This window comes from Polypterus senegalus, chromosome 8 (assembly GCF_016835505.1).
Source record: "Polypterus senegalus isolate Bchr_013 chromosome 8, ASM1683550v1, whole genome shotgun sequence".
Lineage (NCBI taxonomy): Eukaryota > Metazoa > Chordata > Cladistia > Polypteriformes > Polypteridae > Polypterus > Polypterus senegalus.
The window spans coordinates 83,594,499-83,617,161 of NC_053161.1; positions in this window are offsets into that span (position 1 = coordinate 83,594,499).

A 22,663-nucleotide genomic window follows, 5' to 3' on the forward strand; every position below is an offset into this window, starting at 1 on the left:
CCTGCAAAACTACACTAATAAAATGAAGAAAGGAGATTTCACCATTAGACTAAGCAAATAGAATGTAGAAAGCTTTAGCATACTGTGTCAAGCACTCTGGTCATTTTTTATCATATATTTTGGAGAGCTAAGAATATATTGTCATTGCCTATTTCCTTGAATTTTACTTGATTCTTCAACATTAGCAAAAGTTTTTTGTACATCCATTAATAACTGAACCTCTGGAGACTAAGATATTATAGGAAAATATGTAAAAATGAGTTTCGAAACACAAAAACTTAAGAAGCATAGAAATTTTGGACCTGGAAATTATACTGGATATTGGGGTGATTCAAAGAGTAGTCATAAAGCAGACAAAAGATCAAAACCAGAAAAAGCAAAATCTAATAATGAACTCAAAATCAAAATGTTTTAGTTAAAATCCAAGTAAAAAGTCTTTGCTATGTGAAGATCCTTTCCATAAATAAATTACTGAAACTACCTAGTTTATTTTAGATTTTGATTTAAACAATGAATATACCATTCTTACATTTTACCGTATCTATACTAATAAAAGGCAAAGCCCTCACTCACTCACTCACTCACTCACTGACTCACTGACTCACTCACTGACTCATCACTAATTCTCCAACTTCCCGTGTGGGTGGAAGGCTGAAATTTGGCAGGTTCATTCCTTACAGCTTCCTTACAAAAGTTGGGCAGGTTTTATATCGAAATTCTACGCGTAATGGTCATAACTGGAAGCAGTTTTTCTCCATTTACTGTAATGGAGATGAGCTTCAATGCCGTGGCGGAGTTTCGTGTGACATCATCACGCCTCCCCGTAATCACGCAGTACATAGAAAACCAGGAAGAGCTCAAAAAAGCGCTTAAGAAAACATGCATTATATAATTGAGAAGGCAGCGAAACAATAAGAAGCGAGCGAGTGACATATACAACCATATTCATGAGTTCTGCTACTTCGGAAACAAAGCACGATGTAAACCTACACTTTAAATTAAATTCATAGACAGGCTGCCGCTGGCGTTTGTAATTTAGTGCCTGCCCATATAAGGCCGTCCTTCAGCGGCAATCCAATAGCAAACTGCCACGGGTAAATATTCACGGGTAAAGGACTGTGCTTATGGAGAGGAAGATGAGATGGTCAGGGTGGTGTTTGACACAAACTCAGCGAAACTGCGAGAGAAAGTTTTAAGTGCCAGGACTAAGGTAACATTAAATAAAGCTATGGACATAGCACGAGATGGCACCAGCACAGCTGGGAACCTTCGATGCATGTACACCGAGCGGCTCACGTGAACTGACGCAGTGCACAGATAAAAGGCAACAGTTCCAAAGAGCGCTGAACAAAAACCGAATTACACAATTGAAAAGGCAGCAAAAAATATGAAGCGTCTGATAAGCATATTCATAAATCCAGCTACTGCGGAAACAAAGCACACGGTGGAAAAGTCAATGTCCCGCTAAAGGAAGACAGTGTAAAAAAACCCGTGCATGCAGTGTGTCAGGTCTCAGATAAAGAAGAAGACGAGCTGTTTATTGATGCAGTAAGAAACGAATCGATGAATGAAACCTGTCATCTTTACAACGATTGACAAACACGGAATGTAACTTGAACACAACACATCCTACAAATACGAACCTGATTGAAAGAAATAATTATAATCAAATCCTTGATGACAGCAACACTCAGTAACACTCACAAAACAAATACTGTATATTGACAGTCATGTTACGTTATTTTTAAAATGTTCCCTTTTCTTTTTCTACCTTTTTTAACACACTACTTCTCGGCTGATGATACGCGGGTATATATATATATATGTATATATATATATCCCGCTCTACATACTCGAATAATGGATACTTTATTCGCCATCAATGATTGTTTTGGTAAAGCCATACTCAGTGTATTCATTAGATAAACGGTAAAAAAGTAAGAGCGAGGGGAGGATGACTCATTGAGGCATGCAGGCTGTAGTGCGCGTCAACTCTATCTGAATTGCGCGATCACATTTGAAAAACATATCTTTTCAAGTTCTATTTAGTCCATATGTGTCAAACTCAAGGGGCGGGCCACATCCGCCCGGCGTAATTATATCCGCCCCGAGATCATTTTATATACTGTATTATTGTTATTAAAGCCGGTATATGAAGCGCTGGTAACACAATAAACTACAGATCCCATAATGCAGCGCTTCAGCTGCCTTGCATCAGGGTAACCTGAATGCAATTCAGAAGATACAGAAAACAGCATAATTAAATAAGAATCTGACACTTCAGCGGACGTTTTAACCCGTGCACAATCACAAAGTGATTTCAAGTGAAGCTGCTTTTATGGGAGACACAAATGCACCAGTTCACCTTGCCCCACTTTCCCTGTTGCCAAGTACTGTTAAACCAAGTCGTCACTCACGGTGTTCCCAAATATGCACTTTGCTGATAAACTGAGCGCACTGCGCACTGAGTTTGCACGGCGCTTTATATATATATATTGTCACACACGCACGCGCATGGGAGGCAGCTAAAGGGCTCGAGTGAAGGCAGTTCTGAGCCATGCCGGGATGTGGCAGAGCGCACTAACTCTCTTTCTCACTTCCCTGTAGACCTAACCCGGGAGGTTCCACCTGTCTCTCTGGACGTCACTTGGGACCGAGCCAATGGAGACAGACCTTGCCAGCTCCGCCCCTGATGTCACATCCGGGACTAAACCAATGAACAATGAACACGTGTCCACCCTTATGACCTCACTTCCTGTCTCCCCCTTTAAAAGCCTTCCCTTTTCCCTTCTGTGTCAGTCTTGTTTTGGACTCTGTTGTAAGCACTTCAGTGCTGGTATTTGAAAGAAAACGAAGTTGCAGCCAGGATACCAAATTACATGGGTGGCTGCCCCAAACCTTTTTCTGTCTTTGACTCGTTTTGTGACAGTGGCAGAGTCGGCAGGATGGAGAAGTCCCAGAAGAGAAGGGGACAGGACCTGCAAAACACCCAGGTGGGAGCGCACCGGGCCGAGTATTCAGGCGGGGAGGGTGCCCCGTGGTTCGGCGAGACCCGTGCGGGCTCCGCCCCAGCACGCAGAACTAGGCCGCCTAGAGAGGCCAGGGAGTGTGCGGGTGGGGCTCACCGAATTGGGCTGCCCTGGAGGGGGAGACAAGAGGGACTCAGTATGCTCTCTTGGGGGAGAGTGCCTGCCCCCCAGTGAAACCACAGCCCCTTTACCACCTTGGGGTGCCCCAGACTGGCAGGTGAGTAAAATAACGAAGTGGAGGTTGGACCCTGAGAGGCCGACCAGTAAACAAGCCTGGTCCTTATGGGCAAAAGTATGGCAGTGGCTACGGCCCTTGGAAAACAAGCCCCACCAGGTCATTGAGCAGGTAGCGTGCTATCTGCTCCTGAAAGCACTTCCCCAGGGCTTCACCCAGCCGGTCTGGGGCGTGCAGTTTAAGAACATGTCTGAGCTCATAGAGCTTCTGGAAACACAGAGGGCGGCCTCACACTCTGGGAGAGCAGAACCGCCCTTCTGCCAAACTCAGCCGGGGTATGTCCCAAGACCTAGCCCCTCCCTGTATAACCCGGAGCTTGCATCGGCGTCTGGCGCCGCTGGCACGCAAAACCGCTTGGAGGCGAGGAGGAATGCAGGTGGAGGGGGAGGAGGGCTTGGTGTGCTCTGACAAACCCGCTGACGGTCCCGCATACAGACGTGGTGATCGTTAACGGTTTAAAACTTCCGCTTGCTCGATTCCGCAGCAACATTTCCATTGTTGCCCGCCGCTTTGTGCTACCGCGACAATGGCTAAAATTCAAGACCAGTATAACCTGTGTCCACGGGAAACCCGCTGGTACAGCACCGCCGCTGTGTCATTAGCTACGGAGGATCAGTCCAGAAAGTAACCGTGGCAATCCTTCCTGATCCTCCACACCCGGTGATACTAGGGCGGACTGGTCTGACATTAAAAGCGGTGAGACACATACCACTCCCGGGTTAAGTTGGGCCTCGTTATGGACGGAGATGAACCGCCTCAAGCTGCCTCCACGCCGTAATCAGCCGGCAGAGAGAGGTGAAGCAGCCGCCCTGGCTGACGTGGCAACTCCCGGCCGCCGCAGGCTGACACGCCATCCACCAACGCCCGGCGGAGCGGGAGGAAACCACGCCCATTGAGGTCGGCGCTGACCCTCTCTCCGTGTTGCGGTTTCAATTTAAAAGACGCCGGCTTCTTTCAAAAGGGAGCAATGGAATGACGACTCCCTGAAGTTTGTAAAAAATGCAGTGGTCCTTGTCAATGGCCAGCGACATAGTCAGTCGATGCCACAGGGCCCCTACTTTGTGTTAGATAATGACCTCCTTTACCGTGTAGCAATGCATGACGGGCAGGAGACGAGGCTGCTGCTAGTGCCGCGCACCTTCCGCGGCAGGTCTGCGAGCTAGCACACGCCCACCTCCTAGGTGGCCACCTGGGCACCAAAAACTCTGGAGCGGATCAAGCCCGTTTTACTGGCCAGGAATTAATGAGGAGGTTCGCCGCTTTGGCGCTTCCTGCCCGGAGTGTCAACTGCGACAGATTCCTAGGAGGGACCGTGCTCCTCTTGTTCCTATTCCCTTGATTGACGCTCCTTCCACAGAATCGGGTCGACCTGGTGGGACCTCTAGAGCCCTCAGCCCGAGGACACAAGTACATTTTAGTCCTCGTGGATTATGCTACACGATACCCGAAGCTGTTCCGCTGCGCCAGCTACCTCTAAAGCCATCGCACGGGAATTACTAGGGTATTCGCGCTGGGGATCCCCAAAGAAGTCTTGACAGACCAGGGGACCCCTTCACCTCGGAGACGCTCAAGGAGACTGCCAGATTACTGAAAATAAAGCATTTAAAACCTCGTGTATCATCCTCAAACCGACGGATTAGTAGAGAGGTTTAATCAAACTCTCAAGCAAATGCTACGTAAGGTGGTCAGCGAGGATGGAAGGAACTGGGATCAGCTCCTCCCCTCGTCCTTTTGCCTATCGGAAGTCCCACAAGCCTCCACGGGTTCTCCCCTTTGAACTACTGTATGGGCGACAACCTCGGGCATATTGATATTTTGAAAGAAGGCTGGGAAGAAGAGGCTCTTCCCACCACTAACATACTGGAGTATATCGCAGTTACGCGATAGATTTGGAAAGATTCGGCCTGTCCTTAAAAGTCACATGGAGGAGGCTCAAGCAGCACAGGTTCGCTACTACAACCGCGGCACGCCTCTTCGGGAGTTCCACCCGGAGATCGGGTCATGGTCCTAGTGCCTACCTCCCACTCTAAGTTGCTTGCCCACTGGCAGGGCCCCTACGGTTAAGGAGAGGAAGGGACTGGTCGACTATTTGGTGAGTCAACCCAATCGCCGGCCAAAGGAGCGGTATATCATGTGAACCTGCTGAAACCGTGGAAGGACAGGGACCCTGATCCCTCCTCCGCCAGCCCCGCCACTCTTCGCCACACACACGACCTTAACTTTGGCGCAGACTTGAGACCCAGGCAACGGCAGGAGCTGGAAACAGTTATCCGGACCGCTCGAGAGGTAGTCAGTGAACACCCGGAAGGACCTCTCTGATTGAGCACAACATTGTGACAGAGCCCGGGTTGTTGTCCGAGAACGCCTGCACGCCTTCCCGAGGCAAAAAGGCTGAAGTGGAGCTGAGATCAAGCGCATGCTGGAACTAGGTGTAATTGAGGAGAGTTATAGTCCCTGGTCCAGCCCCATTGTGCTCGCCGGTAAGCCTGACGGAGTTGGAGGTTCTGCAATGACTTCCGCCGGCTTAACCAAGTCTCCCAATTTGATGCCTATCCAATGCCACGCTGGGACGACCTCCTCGAGAGGCTTGGACAGGCTCAATACCTGACCACACTTGACATGACAAAAGGGTACTGGCAGGTTCCTTTAACGGACTCTCCAAGGAAAAACGCGCTTAGTACCCCTAGCGGACACTGGCAGTATCGTGTCCTTCCATTTGGGTTACACGGGCTCCAGCAACCTTTCAGCGCCTGGTGGACAAAGTGCTTCGCCTCATAACTCATACAGTGCTGCCTACCTAGATGACGTGGTCATCTATTCCAGCACATGGAAGGAACACCTACAGCATGTCCAAGCGGTATTACGGACACTTGGTGAGGCGGGCTCGGATTAATCCCAAGAAATGTTTCTTTGGATTAAGCGAGGCCAAATATTTAGGCTACCTGGTGGGTCGGGTACCGTAAGGCCACAGTGCTCCAAAATTGATGCCATTCTGAAATGGCCCCGTCCACAACCAAGCGGCAGGTCCAAGCCTTTCGGTTAGCCGGGTACTACCGCCGGTTTGTACCCGGTTTCGGAGAAAGCGCGCCTTGACTGATTTAACAAAGAAGAGGGCCCCAACATTGTGGTATGGACTGCAAAACAGACGCTGCATTTGGTGACTTGAAGAAGGCCCTTACGCCCGCACCTATTTTGATGGCACCTAACTTTTCTTTGCCTTTCATCCTCCAGACGGACGCCGGACACAGGCCTGGGAGCCGTGCTGAGCCAAAGTGTCGATGGTGTCAACACCCCGCCATGTTCCTGAGCCGGAAACTGTTGGACCGGGAGACCAGGTATGCGGCGGTGGAGAGGGAGGCTCTGGCGATTAAATGGGCGATCACTCAGCTGAGGTACTACCTGTTGGGCGTGAGTTCACCCTTGTCACGGACCATGCACCTCTACAGTGGATGGCCCTGCACAAGGAGTCGAATCCGCTGGTCACCCGGTGGTTTCTTGACCTGCAGCCGCATAAGTTTTCGCCGCTCATCGCCGGGTGCTCTCCATGCCAACGCCGATGCTCTCTCGGTTTACGACCTCTCGTTAAGGTCGCCCGACCCGACGGGTCTGGGCTGAGGGGGGCCTTGTCACACACGCCGCATGGGAGGCAGCTAAAGGGCTCGAGTGAAGGCAGTTCTGAGCCATGCCGGGATGTGGCAGAGCGCACTAACTCTCTTTCTCACTTCCCTGTAGACCTAACCCGGAGGTTCCACCTGTCTCTCTGGACGTCACTTCTGGGACCGAGCCAATGGAGACAGACCTTGCCAGCTCCGCCCCTGATGTCACATCCGGGACTAAACCAATGAACAATGAACACGTGCCCGACCCTTATGACCTCACTTCCTGTCTCCCCTTTAAAAGCCTTCCCTTTTCCCTTCTGTGTCAGTCTTGTTTTGGACTCTGTTGTAAGCACTTCAGTGCTGGTATTTGAAAGAAAACGAAGTTGCAGCCAGGATACCAAATTACATGGGTGGCTGCCCCAAACCTTTTTCTGTCTTTGACTCGTTTTGTGACATATATATATATATATATATATATATATATATATATATATATATATGTATATATATATATATATATATATATATATATATGTGTATATATATGTGTATATATATATATATATATATATATATATATAATCTAATTATGTAATTTTCATTATGCTATAACTTATTAAGTTTATTACATAGAAAATAACCCGAAAAATCCCAGACCATCGAGAAGTGTGCGACGTGACGACATAAAGAATCGTCTTTGCGCCAAACTGGAATCGTCCCTGCATAAATCAAAGTCATCCAGACGATCTGGATCTGCGTAATTAGATCAGAACCACCCTGTACTGATGAGGTGATCATTTTGATGGCCAAATGGTAGCATAATTAACATACACAATATGGCCACAACCATGAACATCAAGGGCAAAATGGGGGAAAGATAGTGATTGATATCTGACATAATGCTTTGTTTTCTCGTTTCCACAAGTATTAGCAGAATTTACTGTGCTAATTTAGCAGAATTGTTATGTAGAGTTATATGCTGGATATGGACAAGGATCCTTACATAAATTACAGATTATTTCAAATCGCTTAATTTTCATTTAAAGATAACTTGAAAGGAATTTTCAATAGTGTTACGTCAAGACTTCTTTATTTAAAGACAGAGCTGTGCAGGAGCATCTATTTAATTATTCAAAGACAGATGGATTAATCAGATCTAAAAAATTTATGTTAATGTATGTGCACATTTCAAATTATATACTTTTTTACTAAATATTTGTAAGGGTGCAAGATGAAATGGCAAAAATAGTATTGTGTCAGCCAACTGCTGTTCAACCCAGGAAGAAGCATTACAAATGTGGTAGATGGAACCAAGTGAAAGGGATTGAAGTGAGAGAAATATAAGACGTTGTGGAAAATAAAACAAAAAAGAAAATATCTATATATCGATTCAGGAAACTTCTAATAAAGTAGTAAAGTGCTAGAAATAAATGGAGACAGCTGAAAGAGGTAAGAGTTGAGATGAGACAAATGTGGAAGCTAGTAAAGAAAAGGTAGGCAATTTCTTTATTTTATCAAGCATGAGAGCACTAGGACTATAAAAGTCACCTTTAAAATCAAAACCATACTTTGAGGATATAATCAAATCTGGGGTCAAGGTCTCTAGTAGAATCAGAAATGAATGATCATGATCAGAGTTTTAATCACTAATAGACAGGAGTACTGCAGTAGGTTTCCAATTAGGCAGCAGATTTGAGCGAATGTCGTTTGTACTGTGGGTAGGCAGAAGATGAGCCACAGCTAATACCCAGTTGTCAAAGAAGAAACCGAAGCCAGAAGAAACAATGCATACAACAGCTAGACATGGGCTATAGATAACAGCTTCATTGGTGAGGAACAAACATCCAAAAAACAACAGACTAGAAGAATGTCCCTGGTAAAAAAGTGCACTAAAATACATTTAATTTAAGTGCACTTTCCATCTTAAAAGTCTGCTATTTTCAAGAACAAATGTTGTACTTAGTGTGCTAATATTAGTGTAACTAAATAAATACTTAAATACAACTAAGTGTACTTGAATGTGCTACTTTGAGATACCTTTAAGATGTGCTTAAACATGCTTAAGTACACTTTTTCATTATTTCTGTATTTTCATAAATGTACTTTGTTTCCACAAAGTATATTTGAATCCCCCTTTCAGACACTTGTTAACACACTTATAATATATTGGAAATAGATTTATATTTCAATCAAAATGCGAAAACATATTTGTGATATATTTCAAATTTACTTACAACTCAAAAATAATACACATTTAATATATCATTGAAGCACACTTAAATACTTAAATTACGTGTGCTTAAGTGTACCTTTTTCCCTCGATCTCTGAGAATAAATGTACAATCAATGAACAAATTACATAAAACTGTCACTATGCAATGGAACTTTAAATTTAGTTACATAAATAGACCACATTAAGCTACAAAGTAAAAAATACCTGTCTTTCAGTGAAAACAGCTGGCCATCTCGTGGTACAAGTGCTAGCAGGTTCACTATAAACAACATGTGTAGTGGTACACCATTCATTTCCAGCAGTATCTTAAAATAAAAAGAGTTTTGCAAAGAATGTCATCAAGAAAGCATTAAGCATGGGGTTCAGCTGAGGGGTGGCTATTATGCCAAGCATGTACTGGTTGCGATTTTATTTCTGTTTTTTCTTTTTTGTTACATTGCTGTCATACTTGTTTAAAACCTTTGACTGTTTGTTTTAATAGAATGAAAATAAATTAAAATGTGACCACAAAAAAATAATGAGAATTTAACTTTAAAAGCTTCTATTCACTGGTAGACATAAGAGATAATTAATAATGCACTCTAGCAACTTAGGACTAATCAATAAACAGGTACCACTGCCCTTAATGCTGTAGGTAAACGTTATGACAGACATAATATTAATCTTTCCTAGATTATAGAGACATTATTTCAAACAGTTCTGATAAAACATATTATAAAAATATAGTAATATAGCAGATATAAGTTTCCCAAGAAATGGCAAAATAGCAATTTACAATTTACAAGTAAAACTGAGTTATTACAAAAAGAAACACTTTATTCCAATCAATTTATTATTTTTAGTAATTAAGTAAGTAAAATGTATAAAGCGCTTTTCTCAGACAGGTGTCACAAAGTGCTGTACAATAAAATTAAAAAACAAAGTTATAATAAAAATAAAAGTGAAATAAATTGTCAAAAACTACTAAGCTGGGCTTTAAACTGTTCAACCCAATTCACTGATTTCATGGCAGGGGGAAGACTGTTCCACAGTCTGGTAGCAACAGATTGAAGTAATCGTAACCTGCGTCTTCAGCCTGGAGCTAAGGACAGAAAGAACGCCTTGTTGGCTGGATCTCAGGGCTTGACTAGAGGTGTAATGGTGCAGGCGATCCACAATGTACAGGTATTAAGAAGCTTGACCATGCAGGGCTCTATAAGTGAGTATGAGAATTTTATATTGTATCCTGAATTCTCCTGGAAGCACATGCAAAGAGAATAAGATAGGAGTAATATGAGTCCACTTATGGGAGCGTGTTAAAACCCTGGCAGCTGCATTTTGAATGGCCTGAAGGTGAGTTAACACTAGAATTACCAGAGCCTACGAAAAAACTCATAATTTCATCCCACCTTAAATTGCTTCTTAAATCCCTTTACACCTCTCCGCCAGCGTCCTTTGTCTTCTAAATGTGCTGATAAAGAGAAGCTAGAAGCAGCCGGTTATTCCATCCCCACCAATTTAGAACGTGCACGAACTTCTCTCAGCTCATGCCTTGATTGAGTATCTGGGAGTGAAGTGGAGTTTTTGAGTGGAAATAATAGATCGTTATTTGGAACACACGCATTTCATGTCTGTTCCGTTTCTACAGTAATCTGTGTAAACACATTGTGAAAACAGAAACGTTTTTTATATTCTAGTAGTAGATGACAAAATGTAGGCATAAACTATATAATGTGTGAAGCCTGAAGTCCAAATATCAAAGAAACATTTTCACAAAAGGTACAAACATAACACAACAATTGCACTTTTATTCAAAAATATAACTGCAGAAACAAAAATCCGCCTTAACATGCGACATTGACACCCATTTATTGTAACTGCCTCTGTGGTGCAATAGAATCAGTTCCCGCCTGGGAATCAAAAGGTTGTGAGTTTGATCCTGCACCACTCCATTTTGAGAAGTAAACTGCTCTTAGTCTTACTATTTTAGAATAAAAGCATACATTTGAGCTTCCTTCTTCATATCTCACCGTCACTTGATTTTCTTTTTATTCAGTTTTATTGAGTGTTCCTGCCAGTCCCCACATGTTGTTGTACGCTGTTTCTTTTGTGCTCCAGGACATGCAGAGGAGAGATTGGTAAAGAGCAGTAACTTCGGCGCTATATGTAATCATCAGACACTCCCCATCTGCCCGTGTCGCTCAAACACAGGAACATATGTTGGTGTAAAGGTATAACAAAAGTGCACTTTTTCCATCGCCTTTTCCTGTAAGAAGCAATGTACACACTTCTCTCTATGCTGTAGTTTCTATTACACACTTGAAAGAAAGAGACAATATATGTGAAAATATCATCGCACTAATGCAATTTTATTTGAAAACGAACAGCGTCAGATCGGGTGTGAATTTATGCAGGAACTGGAAATTCTCTGATGCGGGACCTTCCCCCAGGGAAGAAAGTACAGTGTCAGGTGCTCATTCAGTGTAATAGGAACCATAGCACAGAGAGGTGTGTGCACTGCAACAAGTACACATGTCGTAAATGTAGGAAGGACGGTCCTTGGGTGTGTGGGAACTGTTAATATTTGAATGTGATGATTTTATATAGCACGGAATGAAAATCAGCACTTCTTAGCATTGCACCATGCAAGCTGTTGTATCAATCGCCTACTGTAACTTGCTTTCTTTTTTCTTCGGTTATACAGGTAGTCTTGAATAAAAGTGCACTTGTTTTGTTTGCGAAATGAAGTGTCTGCGTGCACTTTTCGTGGCATTACACGTGTATTTTTTGAGCATGCCCGTTTGAGCAGTATAAAAAGTATTGAAAAGTATAACAAAACAACGGGCAGAAGGGGAGTGTCTGATGATTGCATATAGCGCCGAAGTTACTGCTCTTTACCATTCTCTCCTCTGCATGTCCTGGAGTACAAAAGAAACAGCATACAGCAACATGTGGGGACTGGCAGGAACATTCAATAAAATTGAATAAAAAGAAAATCAAGTGACGGTGAGATACGAAGAAGGCAGCTTCGCCAGTGTTTGTGTGTCAGAACCCTTTGGGGCGTTAGTATGCATCGTGGTACACTGCAGAGCTATAGCGCGTCTTTAGTGAAAACAGCCGTGTCAGATGGGGTTGTATGGATTGATTCTGAACGCGACTGAGAGAATGAAAAGTGAATTTAAAAAAAAAACAAAGCTAACCTTTACAAGGATCATAAATTGCACCGGCTGTTACAGACTGAAATCAAATGTATGCTTTTATTCTAAAATAGTAAGACTAAGAGCAGTTTACTTAGTGGTGCAGGATCAAACTTGCGACCTTTTGATTCCCAAGCGGGAACTGATTCTATTGCACCACGGAGGCAGATACAATAAACAGGTGTCAATGTCACATGTTAAGGCAGATTTTTGTTTCTGCAGTTATATTTTTGAATAAAAGTGCAATTGTTGTGTTATGTTTGTACCTTTTGCGAAAATGTTTCTTTGATATTTGGACTTTAGGCTTCACACATTATATAGTTTATGCCTACATTGTGTCATCTACTACTAGAATATAAAAAAACGTTCCTGTTTTAGCAATGTGTTTACACAGATTACTGTAGAAACGGAACAGACATGAAATGCGTGTGTTCCAAATAACGATCTATTATTTCCACTCAAAAACTCCACTTCACTCCCAGATACTCAATCAAGGCATGAGCTGAGAGAAGTTCATGCACGTTCTAAATTGGTGGGGGGATGGAATAGCCGGCTGCTTCTAGCTTCTATTTATCAGCACATTTAGAGGACAAAGGACACTGGCGGAGAGGTGTGAAGGGATTTAAGAAACGATTTAAGGTGGGACGGATTTACGAGTTTTTTCGTAGGCTCTGGTAATTCTTGTGTTAAACCAGATTTGCTTAGACAGGTATAAAGAGAGTTACAAAAATCAATGCATGATGAGATAAAAGCATGCATTTGCATTTCCATCTCAGCCTTTGAAACAACACCTAAGTTGCATAGAGTGACCTCAGAGAAGATAGAAAGTAACATAAGCTTTTGGCTAATTGCCATGTATAGGTCAGGAGGGGCAAAAATTAGAAGCTTTGTTTTCTGAGAGTTTAGCTTTAAATTGTTGGCTAAGAGCCATTTATTAATCTCCGTCAGACAATCAATTAGAAAAGCAAACTTGTATAGTTGTTGGATCATAGGAGAACAATAGAACTGGATGTCATCAGCATAGAAATGTTAAGAAATATCCTTAAAAGAATTGATAATATGAGCTAACAGTAGCATATATAATGAAAAAGGAATAGGCTCAAGGACAGAACCCTGAGGCACCCCACAAGACAGTTAAGCACTGACTGATGTGAACTCGCCCACACAAACTGAAAAACTCCTATCAGGTAGGTAGGATGAAAATCAGGCTATAGCTAAGCTAGTGATATCTACAGAGTGGGGTAACCTGTCTAATAGGATGTTATGGTCAACAGGAATGATTCTTTCAAAACCAGGATTGAAAAGGGTCTCAGTCTTGTTTGTCTCAAGAAAGGTGCTCAGTTGTTATTCAACAATTTTTTCTAAAATTTCTGAAAAGAGCAGCAGTTTTGAGATATTCCTAAATTTTCTGTTACAATAGAGGGATCTAAATTAGGTTTTCTCAACAGGGGATGAACAGCAGAATGTTAAAAATAACTTGTGACACAACCAAAGTGCAGAGAGCAATTAATAACAGGTACTAAGCTAGAGCCAATGGAGTTTTAAAAACAAGGAAGTTGGTAAAGATGATGGCTTCATTTTCATGAGAGCAAACAAATCCCTTTACTGATTGTATATTAGGGCAGAGGTTTTCAACCTTTATGGCAAGTGAAACAGTTTTTAATGTGAAGTTTTTTTTTTTTCAAACCAGTGGACCGTGACTATTTTTCCTTGTACATCTTTATTCCAGCAAGCCAAAAATGTGAGACAAAAATCAAAACCGAAAGACAGAGAGTAAGTCAGCGAAGACACAAAGAACGAAATTTATAGAGATGCACATGTTAAGTCTTTTTAGTTTTATACAAACATAGATACAAAAACAGTGCATAATACATGCTGAAAACATCACATGAGTAAGCTCCTGGAGAACTTTGGGAAGATGCTGTGGCAATGCCCAATGCAAAAATCACAAAATGGCTTCGCCCATCAGTATTCAAAATGGCACTGTGATGAGATGCTAAACAATTTAAACTTTATCAAGATAGGACAAAATAAAAAATCTGAATCATATTCCTTGGCCTAAGAAACAACAGATTAGCCATCAAGAAGTTCCAATTAAAAAATACCAGATAAACACAAAAAATGATGAGGAACACCAATCACAATAACACAAAATTGAGTATAAGAGACCTTGTTGTACTTTTTTTTAAGGAAATCAGGTTCCATATCTATGTACATTAAAAGTCTTTCTAAAATGACTTCACTGTTCTCTTCCTCATTCATAACTTAATAAAATCAAATATTTCCATGGAATATGAACTTATATACATAATAACTTCAGATAAATCAAAAATGCATAGTAAGACATTGAAATTCATCATTTAGTATTAGATCTACTGGCAAAATATTTTTGGAAAGTTACTTTATTAGTTACTTACCTGGCATTGCCCATTTGAGATAAAGGAAAAACAAAAGGGTGTAAAATAATTATACAGTATATTATATGGTATGTTACCAAACTTTGAAACCCTTAATGTTTTTACGTTAGTACTTAACTATTATGTTTATTGGAAAATATCATTATATACAATGTTCTTATTTTTTTCATTGTTGTGGAAAGAACCGCAAATTTCAGTAGATAACTGGAAACATTTTGGCCTCAATCAAAGACAGCTTGACGCCATGATAAAAATAGTGAGAGAAAAACTTGATTAAAGGTGAAGCTAAATGAGGAGGAGTCAGAGTCATTTTTCTTGGTTGGAAGGCAAGTGCAGTTTTTTGTTTTTTTTTGTCAGTACATCACACTGTTGTGTGGTTGCCATTTGCTTCAACCTCAAGCTGCCCTGAGATGGAGGAAGCCCAAGAGTTACAAGTCAAAAACCTGTGTGCCAGATGTATGTGACTGAAAAAAGTACATTAAAAACAAATACTATACATAAGTTTGTTTTATTTTTTTTATTATTTTATAGATTAATTTCAATCTTGTGGATTCACAGTTTTCATCCCTATTAAATAATGTACAATAGTGGCACAAGTTACAATTTATGTACAAAAAATATATGTTGCCTCTATGAAATTCATACCAAACTGAAGAATCGGCATGTGTTAACTGTTTTTAATTAAACTCCCCTTGAAATGCCAAAAGAACCAACAATCTTTTAGTAAATTAAATGCAATTTATTTTACCAAGTGTCACCAGTGCTAAGCTTGGTTTTTGATGCATGTATTTTTCATAAACTACTCCCTAAAATTATGAATTTGTACTTTTTTGCAATTTGATATTCACATCAAATTACCTGAATTCACCTATTTATCCATCCACTTTTAATATGTGCACTAAACTGAAAAATGTCACCATTATTTTTGCATTTTACATGGTGGGCCACTTATAAACTTTATGTAATCATACTAAAGGCTATTTCATTGTAATTGCACTTGCCTTTTCCATTAATAGCTTATGCCTGAAATTCTTTTAACTTATTAGTTCTTTTGCTTTAGTTGTTTAAGAAAATCTGATATTTAAAGATTTCTCTATCCTGCTCTTCAACTTTTGTTTTCACAGGATGTTAGAGAATTATTACAGAATAAGATTTTAAATAATTTTAGATCATTTAGTAATAATATTTAAATTTTAAAATATAATCTCTGTTCATGGGGTAAAAATATATACAGTATATATAAATCTGTTTGTAACTATATAAAATATTATTGTGATAAATGTAATTTGTATGCTGTGAACAGTCTGTGAGTCATACAGTCAATTCACTGGTGTATCATTAAAATTGTTTTGGAAGGGGTTAATGGAGTTTTAAATGTAGCTGAAACACTTACGTATTGACCTTTTAAAAACAGCATGGTTAAAAATGTATAACCTGTGGGTATTACATGTCTTGAGAAAGAATACAGAAGAGTGGCTATTATAAATCTGTTACTTCCTACAAGATTTTAAGTTTTAAAGATTTGATGAGGTTTAATTTGCAATTGACAATGTCAATTCAAAGAATCCTTATATGATATACATTATTACAAACAAAATGATAAAATTCTGTTAAGCATAACAAAAAAAAGAGCATTTCTGTAATATGTAAAAACATTTTAAAGTCCCTCCCTTTCAAATATCCCAGAGTACAGTGGGAAAAGGATCTTTCACTCAACATTTCAGAAAAGGAATGCAATGCACAGAATTCACTCGAGCTAAATAAGTGCAAAGCATACAATTATTCAACTTAAAATTATATATCGAGCACATCTCTCTCGTTTAAATTTGTCCAAAATGTTTCCAGGGCAAGATCCAACCTGCGAACGTTGCAATCAATTTCCAGCCTTACTGGGCAATATGTTTTAGGTGTGCACCAAATTAATTTCATTTTGGACAAAAATTTTGAAAACCCTCTCAGACAGCCTTGGAGTCACAATCCCTTCTAACCCATTAACAGCTGTGTTTGGTGTTCTTCCAGATGGGTTTAAAGTGGAGAAGAACAAACAAACCACGATTGCCTTTACTACACTATTGGCACATAGACTTATCTTGCTCAACTGGAAGAATCCTAACTCACCTATTTTAAGTCAGTGGGTAACTGATGTTATATACTACTTGAAATTGGAAAAAATCTAATTCTCACTTAGAGGATCTGTACAAAACTTTTTCAAAACCTGGCAGGACCCGATAAATAACATTTTAGAATAAGCATTTAAATTGAAGAAGTGGATTCTCTCCCCTCTTTCTCTATTCCATCTATTTTTATTTATTTATTTGCATATTTTTAGTATTATTAAAGTGCTACTCGGGTGGCATGGTGGTGCAGTGGTAGCGCTGCTGCCTCGCAGTTAGGAGATCTGGGTTCGCTTCCCGGGTTCTCCCTGCCTGGAGTTTGCATGTTCTCCCCGTGTCTGCGTGGGTTTCCTCCGGGCGCTCTGGTTTCCTCCCACAGTCCAAAGACATGCAGGCTAGGTGGATTGGCGATTCTAAATTGGCCCTAGGATGTGCTTGGTGTGTGGGTGTGTTTGTGTGTGTCCTGCGGTGGGTTGGCACCCTGTCTGGGGTTTGGTTTCTGCCTTGTGCCCTGTGTTCGCTGGGATAGGCTCCAGCAGATCCCTGTGACCCTGTGTTTGGATTCAGCAGGTTGGAAAATGGATGGATGGATAAAGTGCTACTCTAAATTGTGTTTGGTGTGTGTGTGTGTGTGTGTGCTGGCACCCTGCCTGGGGCTGGTTTCCATGCCTTCCACCCTGTGTGGCTGGGATTGGCTCCAGCATACCTCTGTGACCCTGTAGTTAGGATATAGTGGGTTGCATAATGGATGGATATACTGTATATATATATATATATATATATATATATATATATAGTATATATAAACACATAGATTGGTAGCATTACCTATGAATATTCTTGTACAAGTTGCCATTCATAAAGCAAAATCCTTTGCCTCATACGTACTGCTATTTTATTGTGGGAGTTTTGTTATCACTAAAAAGTGCCTGTTTGTTTAAATGACCTGAGTTCATGACTATTTTGGTGAAAAGCATGTCTATTCAAAGTTGGAATTACTTTCTACTGGCTTTACCTGTGCTCCTGATGTACAGCCTTCCGACAGTCCTCTACATGTGTTTTTATTTTAATGTTAATACATAAATGTTTTATATATAACAATGAATTTTCACACAGGAACCTAAGAAAAATTGTGCATAATATGTCATTTTAGGGTAGTACCTATATAAGCAGACATTGTCATCTTGCAGCAAGCTTTTCAGGACCATTTTTGAGATTATTTTAGTATGTTCAAGTTTATAGTCATGTTTATACAAGAAAATAACATTCTTAATTGAGTATCTCCCTCAGACTAGTGACAAGTTAGACAACAGGTGCCTGTTCAAAGTAGTAGTGAATGTTGAGAGCTGCTAGGTAGCCAGTGCATCTGTCCAAGGAAGATCTTAAGATTATTTCAGTGCTGCACAGGCTTTAACCATTTTTTTGTGCTTTTTGTTCAAATACTACTGTAATTATGGTTTTGGACTTAAACTGATTTAATTTGTTTTTGAATGGTTAGTCTTAATGTCAATTAATCCTAGAAACAAAACCAAATATTTATTTTCTGTCTGCCAGAGTGTTCATGTCTTTGATAAACGCATATTAATTTAGTCCATTATGCGCTTATGTTCTGTCAAGGGGTGAATCATCTAGGGAACATTTCTGGAAGCTAAGGGGAGAGCATCTGTCTCAGAGTAGTAAATGAAATCACATTGGAGATTTCATGCCAAGCAAAAAGACTTCAACTGAATGTCAACAAAACTAAGGAGCTGGTAGTGAATTTCACAAGGAAGCAACAGTGACCCTTCATTCTATATCAGTGGGATTATGGTGGAAAGGAAGAGCAGGTGTAGGTACATTGGAGTTCATATCTCTGAGGACCTGACATGGAACCAGCTGAGGTCAAAAAGGCAAGGCAGCATCTATACCATATGAGGCAACTGGAGAAATGTATTGTCTTCCCAGAAAGAATCTTAACACTGAACATCATATCCTGGTTTGGCAACTGCTCTGCACCAGGCTGCAAAGCCCTGCAAAGATTAATGCAAGCAGTGGAGCACACCATAAGATCTGCTCTCCACAAAGCAGGTAATTTACACCAGTTGATGTAGAACTAGATCAACCGAAGTCATCAAGGACTCCTCCCACTGCAGTTAAAGACTATTCCACCTGCTGAGATTGGGCAAAAGGTTCAGCAGTCTTCTGCCCAAAACAGAGAGACTCGGGAAGAGCTTCTAACCAAAGGCCATAAGGCTTCTTAAATCAGTACGTGCCCCACATCATCTTTTGAGCATTACCTACACATTGGTCTCATTTGATCATATAATTGTATGTCATTTTGCTACTATATTTTACACCTTACATATATTTTATTGCTACTTTATTTTTACATTTTTTTTCTATTCAGCCATATTATATATAAAATTGAAGTTGTCCTGTTTTGTCTTCTTGTTTTTTTATTTCTTTATAATAGTTATCTTTTAACTCTATTTGGCATAATCTGAGTAGCTTCACTGCAAGTTGTATGTGAATAACTGTGTATATGACAAATAAAGAAGAATCTTGAAATCTGAGAATAAAAGAGAGATCAGATGATGGAGAGTACACCCCTTATACCAAGCATAAGTAACAGAGATTTGCAGGAGTGTGAAGTTTGCATTGGTATATCTTTGGCCAGGGAAGAGAAATTCTCAACATCTTGCCTGATAAGGCTGCCATCAGGAGGTAGCAGTCATATAATGCCTGGTGGTGACGGTGTTGATTGGGGACCTGCACAGAAGCCCACATGCTGCCATATAAGATCTCAAGGCCCAGGGTGCTGGTGCACAGCATATCTTTATGGTTACTCTTGATGCCAGAGATTGGAAAAGAAGGAAGACAGTTTTCTGGCAGCAAGGATGTGGTTATAAGACACAAGAAGGTAAGGGATAGTGGGGAAGTAAAGGACTAATAGACAAGAAAGAAGACTTACTGCCTTATCATGCAGTGTCTTTGAGATTAGACCTTGACAAGCATTTTCCTGTTGTTTTGTGTAGCTTTTATTTTTTCTTGCAGATAATTGACATTTCATCTCTAGTTTTGTTGCAGCACTTTTGAAAACAGTGACAGAATGAGTTTCTTAATGAAATGACATGACTGATCCAAATTTACAAATAGGATTTTAGGAATTATAAAACTGTGTAATGCTGTGTCCATTATTGTGAAGCAAATTGTACTTGTTAATGACTTTAAATGTTTGAACAGCCTTATTTTTGTGCTTGACAGCTACAGATGTTGGACAAAACTATATGAAGACATAATCCATATCTAACTCAGAAAGCATGTACTACATAATTATCTTGATATTAATTCAAATCTTATTACTTACTTGGATTAAACAAAAATGAATTTAATAATATCTGGTTACACTGTATTTATACAGGTAATTGATATATATTAATTGCATAGGTACGATTTTAATAAAGTGCAATGTAAACTTTTGCATGGAACTTAGTTATTGCCTCTGTAGCAAGTGTAACTGCTAATTATTTCTGGTGATTTACTGTCAGAAAACGTCCAGTGAAAGAAATGTGTTGTGTTTGTTGTTGCAGAGGTATATTTGAGCAGTCATGGGAGTGATCTAGTCCTAATATATGGTTTGTGTATTTGAAAAAAGGTTATGTTCAAGTAACTCATACCAAGTTAATAAAAGAGTTTAGGATTACAAGACCACTGTCTATGACATATAATCAATACATTTTTGCAGTGAAAGTTATGTTTCTTCTGTCATATTCTTGATTTCTAGTCTTGGAAATGGATCCTAAGGGCTGCATCTCTGCTGTTTGTCCACTTGGCCAGATGCAGTTGGGATGAAATCTGGTGTAATGGTCTTCTCCCAGAAGAGCTGCTTGTCCCTTATCAGTAAATAGGGAGCTTCTGCTCCAAGTGAAGGAGCTCAAGTACCTTGAGGTCTTGTTCATGAGTAAGAGTAGAGGCAATCATATTATTGATTAATAAACATGTGAAGCAGTAGCTGTTTTATAGACTTTATACCAGATGGTAATGGTCCTGGAGACCAGGCTGTCTCCCCCTATTGACCATTCCAAAGCTGAGTCAGCGCTGGGCCAGCCAATCCAATGAAAGGACCCCTCTACGCGATGATTCCTGCGTTCCTCCATCAGAGATAACTTTATCTTAGGCAGGCAAAAACAACTTGGCAGAAGGGCAGTGGCACCAAGTGCCATATTTTAGTACAGAGAAGAGAAACAAAATAGGTAAGGTAATATGTAATATATGTGATCTAAAGCATTGTATTATTCGAGGAAACAGGATTTCCATTTTGCCTTTATGTTTTTATCAAAGTAGAGAACAACCATATTTTCTTTTTATAAAATGTACAAAACATGCTTTTATGTTGAAAAAGAGCAACATCCTAGCTTCAACATTACAAATGTGAGTTTTTATTATATTATAGTAATAATAATAGCAGTTCACTACTCAAAATGGGAGAACCCAAACTTGACCCCCTCAACCTTTTTATTATAAGGCAGCAGTTATTATCTCTCCACCAGCCAGACAGACACATCATCTGTCTGTTGATTGATATTTGAGCTTGGGTTGTTACTCATTGACAGCAATATATAAATTGAATGATTTCCTTTTCTTTCGTTATATTCTTGAATAAAAGTGCACTTGTTTTGTTATACCTTTTGTGAAAGTGTTTATTTGATATTTTGACTTCAGTCTTCACACATTATACACTTCACATCAACATTTTGTCATTATTACTATAACATGAAAAAAGTTTCTGTTTTAGTTATGTACGCAACATTTCTTGCCTCGCATTTCCTGTCATTATACATTTACCCAGATCGTTGTAGACACGGAACACACATTAAATGTATGTATTCTAAATATCGATATATTATTTACCCTATACAGCTTCAGGCACCTCACGCCGAGATTAAGGGACTTGAGCTAAGAGAACTTCAGCTGCATCTGTGGGGGATGGAATAGCAGGCTGCTTGTGCTGATTGACACATTTACAAAACAAAGACAGTGATGAAGAGGTGCAAAAGAATTTAAGGTGGCCCTGCATTACCACTTTTTTCATAGGATTTAGGGATTCTAGTGTTAACAAAAATATTGAATGAGCGGTTTAGAACAGACAGACATTTTTTGGATGCCTCCACCTCATTTTTCAGGGCCTCAAAAATGTCTGGACAAGGTAACATAATCGTAAATATAATTATCATTTTCAATAATTGGTTGAAAATCCTTTACAGTCAATGACTGCCTGAAGTCTGGAAACCATAGCCATCTCCACCCAAGTGCTGGGTTTCCAGCCTAGTGATACTTTGCCAGGCCTTTACTGTAGCTTAATTCAGTTGCTGCTTGTGTGTTGGACTTTCTACGATCAGTTTTGTCTTCAAGTGAAATGTATGTCTCACTGGGTTGAGATGTTTTGGCTCATTATATCGTGAATCGTCATCCTATCAGTTTTGAAGCATTTGTCTGAATCTGAGCAGCTAGTATAGCTCTATACACTTCAGAATTCATCCTTGCCAACATACTGGTATATATTGATCTTAGTTTAGTTTGTCCAAAGAAAACTGTTCCATAACTGAACAGGCTTTAAAAAATGTTTTCTGGCAAAGTCTAATCTGTCCTTCATATGCATGTGGTTTACAAGTGATTTGCAGTTTGTAGTAAACCCTCTATATTTACTTTTGTGAAGTCTTCTCCTGATTGTAGACTTTGGCAATGATAGGTCTACCAACTGGAGAGTATTCTTGGTGTGGTTAAATGTTGTGAAAGAGCTTTTCTTCACCAAGAACAGAATTCTTCAGTCATCCAGCATAGTTGTCTTCTGTGGTTTAACAAAGTCTTTTGGTCTTGCTGA